We start from the raw sequence: 4,445 nt of genomic DNA, 5'->3' as shown, positions 1-4,445 counted from the left end.
GCGGACTGAAAGGTCCCAGGTTCGATTCTGGTCAAGGGCATGTACCTGGGTTGCGGGCACATCCCCGGTGGGGGATGTGCAGGAGGCAGCTGATCAATGTTTCTCTCTCATCGATGTTTCTAACTCTCTATCTCTCTCTCTTCCTCTCTGTAAAAAATCAATAAAATATATTTTTAAAAAAATATTTTAAGAAAAGAAGGGAAGTCAGAACAAGTCTGCTCCTTCCTCGCTGGGCAGCCCTGGCGGGGAGCGGGGGTGGGCTGATGTGTCCGCGTGGACAGTGGGCACGGGGTGGGAGGGGAGCAGCCGGGGCTTTGCCGGCGGGGCTGGTGCAGGTGGTGTCCGGGGTGAGGCTGACCTTTGCGCCCTCCCTGGGGCACTCGGGGAGCTGGTCAGAGAGAATTCCTAACGGGCCCAGGAGGCTGGAGCAGCAGGTCAAATCTGATAAGACGTATTGGGGCCTATGTGATGCTTTTGTGAGAACAAGATCGCAAGGTCTGGGCAGTTCTAAATGTTATTGCTCAATGTTATTCTTGTGAAATGTTAAAATGTCACAGTATTTTCACGTGGCACAATATTTTGCAGAGCAGCTGTAAACAGGATGAGCTTGACAGGAACCCAACAGATTAACGTAGCCAACGGCAAAGAAGAAATCAGTGTGTAATTAACCCAATAGTATGAATACGCGATGGCTCAGCCTCCCTCGCTGGGACAGGTTTGGGTATGAATCCTGCAACCTTCATTTGCTGCAAGGACAGTAATAAAACTACCTGGTGACAACCAGATCACCCTTTTTTAAAAAAAATATGTTTTTATTGATTTCAGAGAGAAAAGGAGAGGGAGAGAGAGAAACATCAATGATGAGAGAGAACCATTGATTAGCTGCCTCCTGCATGCCCCAGGAGGATCGAGCCAGCAACCCAGGCAAGTGCCCTGACCAGGATTTGAACTGTGATCTCCTGGTTCATAGGTTGATGCTCAACCACTGACCCACACCAGCCGGGCCAGGTTTCCTTCTTCAGTAGGACACCCCAAGTGGTGAACCCCTTGAGTTTGGTAACACTTGATTGGTGAAGTCCTTGATTCTTAAGAAACCCAAGGGAAACATTCAGGACGGACACATGATTCAATGGCAGCTAGTGGGGGAGGGAGGATGGGGAGTGGGGTTTTTCTGGAATTACTAATTGGGAATATCTAATATAGTTAGGCTTGTTCAGAAATACCTTAACACTTGGTTGTGAAGCCCATATTTTGGAGAAGGAAACAGGCTTCATTTTATTTTATTTTTTTAATATATTTTTATTGATTTCAGAGAGGAAGAGAGAGGGAGAGAAACATCATTGATCGGCTGCCTCCTGCACGGGATCGAGCCCACAACCCGGGCAGGTGCCCCGACCGGGAATCGAGCTGTAGCCTGCTGGTTCACAGGTGATGACACTGAGCCACACTGGCCACACCGGCCGGGTGTAACAGGCTTCATTTTAGAGGGTAGGTGTGGGGGTGGGCCCGTGGCCCTTGTGTGGAAATTTCCTCCGCTGCCGTCTTGTTGGCTGGCTGTCTCTGTTGGAAAGTGCGATAAGCTGTTAACTTTTTATTCTGGCGTGAAGTGGGACCTGCCTTTTTCTTTTCCTGGATACACAGTTGTCCGCCATTTTTTATATCTCTTCTTTCCCAGTGAGCAGTGTCCCTTCTGCGACAGCTGGTGTCCTTCTGGGATGTACACGGATCTGCTCCTGAGCTTGCTTTTATGTCACATGACCTGGTCTTGTCCCGAGCCAATCCTATCTAATGAAACCCTAATATGCAAATTGACCAAACAGAAGAGCGACCAATCGCTGTGACACATACTGGCCACCAGGGGGCAGACGCTCAATGCAGGAGCTGCTACCTGCTGGTCAGTGCGCTCCCACAGGGGGAGCGCCGCTCAGAAGCCGGGCTGGTGGCTGGCGAGCGCAGTGGAGGTGATGGGAGCCTCTCCCACCTCCTCAGCAGCACTGAGGACTCCTTGGGGGTCCCGGACTGAGGGTCCCCCCCGCCCGCCCCAGTTCACGAATGTCGTGCACCAGGCCTCTAGTATCACATACTTTATTTAAAAAAAAAAATTTTTTTTAATTTTAGAGCGGAAGAGGGAAAGGGAGAGGCAAAGAGAGAAACATGGATTTGTTCCACTTTTTTATGCATTCACTGGGTGCTTCTTGTATGTGCCCTGACGAGGGATTGAACCCCAACCTTGGCGTATTGGGACAATGCTTTAACCCAAGCCAGTATCACACTCTTCTTTTCTTAACCCTCACCCAAGGTTATGTTCTTTATTGATTTTTTTAAAATATATTTTATTGATTTTTTACAGAGAGGAAGGGAGAGAGATAGTCAGAAACATTGATGAGAGAGAAACATCCCCCACTGGGGATGTGCCTGCAACCCAGGTACATGCCCTTGACCAGAATCGAACCCGGGACCCTTCGGTCCGCAGGCCGACGCTCTATCCACTGAGCCAAACCGGTTTTGGCTTCTTTATTGATTTTTAGAGAGAAGGGAAGAGAGAGGGAAAAGCAAACATTGACCAGTTGCCCCCTGTACACGTCCCAACTGGGAATTGACTGGGAATCAAATCTGCAACCTAGCCCTAACTGGTTTGGCTCAGTGGATAGAGCGTCAGCCTGCAGCCTGAAGAGTGCCAGGTTCGATTCCAGTCAAGGGCATGTACCTTGGTTGCGGGCACATCCCCAGTGGGGAGTGTGCAGGAGGCAGCTGATCGATGTTTCTCTCTCACTGATGTTTCTAACTCTCTATCCCTCTCCCTTCCTCTCTGTAAAAAATCAATAAAATATATTATAAAAAGATAAAACTAAAAATAACCTGCAACCTAGGTATGTGCCCTGACCAGGAACTGAATCCACACCTTTTAGTGGACGAGACGAGACGACATTGCAGCTGCCTGAGCCGCCCGGCCAGGGCCGGGACCACACTCCTGATGACTCTGGGGGACAGTGACAGGCTTGGCTCTCTGGCCGCCTCCGGTAGAGAACATGCTCCCATCCATCTTGCTCCTCACCAGTTTGGGCCTTTTGATATGACGGGGTGCAGGACAAATAATATAATAATCAATAAATGACATAAGAATAAACTGAGCCCTGGCCGGTGTGGCTCAGTGGATGGAGCGTCGGCCTGCGGACTGAAGGGTCCCAGGTTCGATTCCGGTCAAGGGCATGTACCTTGGTTGTGGGCACATCCCCAGTCGGGGGCGTGCAGGAGGCGGCTGATCGATGTTTCTCTCCCATCGATGTTTCTGGCTCTCTATCCCTCTCCCTTCCTCTCTGTAAAAAATCAATAAGAAATATTTTTTTTAAATAAACTTTTGTGTACTCACAACTGTAACTTACTTTTGCCCCACCCTGTATATCTTTTTCTCTGCTTTTACTACTTTAACTTTTTTTTATTGGGTGATGGGGGATGGGGGGGAGAAAGAGAGAGAAACATGGATTTGTTCCACTCAGCCGTTCATTGGTTACATCTTGTATGTGCCTTGACCGGGGATCGAACCTGCAACCTTGGCTGTCGGTACGCCGCGCTGACCAACTGAGCTACCTGGCCGGAGCGACTACTCTAACTTCTTTATTGTGAGTCACGTAGATACAAGAAATGCAGAAAACAGTGCATACTGTTGGCCAAGAACTACAAACCATGCATCTGTGTTGCCAGCGCCCTTTTCGCGTCCTTATGTCTAAGGTGTGTCTCTTGCATGATGAGGAGCTCGAGGTGAGTCTTGTGTTCTGCTCGGTCTGAACCCGGACCACCTGACCCCGGTGCGCGTGCGTCCCCTGCGGGCACTGAGGGACCCGCTGGACTCCTGCTCCCTCCTCTGCTTCCTGCTCCTTCTGCGAGTCTCTTCCTCCCCGTTCCTGCCTCCCTTGAGGATCACCTGTCATCGTTACGGGCATTCCCTTCACAGGTTTGGAAGTTTATACACTTTTGTTCTTAGAGACGTTTCATCAGAAATTACATTTCTCCTTAATTTACTAGAATCTGAAGTATTTTGGGGGCAGTACAAGGGCTCGAACGTTTTCCTTTGACTTTTCACCCTGACTGTTGTCATGTGTCCTAACCCTGTCTTTTTAAAGCTCCGCAAGTCATTGTTCTGCTTACCCACAGATTTACCATTTTCTTTTTCTTTTTCTTGGCGGGGGTAGGGGTGGGGGGGGCTTAACAGAAGTTGATCTCTTATCCCCCCCTCCACTCCCCCACCTCCCCACCTTCCTCTGAGGTTTGACGGTCTGTTTACTGGGCACTCCTTCTTTCAGAGTTGTTTTTCTTCTGTCTGAAGCACGTCCTTGAACTTTTTTAGTGATGTTTTGCTGAGGTCAAGCTTTTTTATTTTTTTTTAAATATATTTTATTGATTTTTCACAGAGAGGAAGGGAGAGAGAAAGAGAGCAAGAAACATCG

Source organism: Myotis davidii, unplaced genomic scaffold (genome assembly GCF_000327345.1).
Source record: "Myotis davidii unplaced genomic scaffold, ASM32734v1 scaffold223, whole genome shotgun sequence".
Lineage (NCBI taxonomy): Eukaryota > Metazoa > Chordata > Mammalia > Chiroptera > Vespertilionidae > Myotis > Myotis davidii.
Note: the sequence above shows the minus strand (reverse complement) of the source record.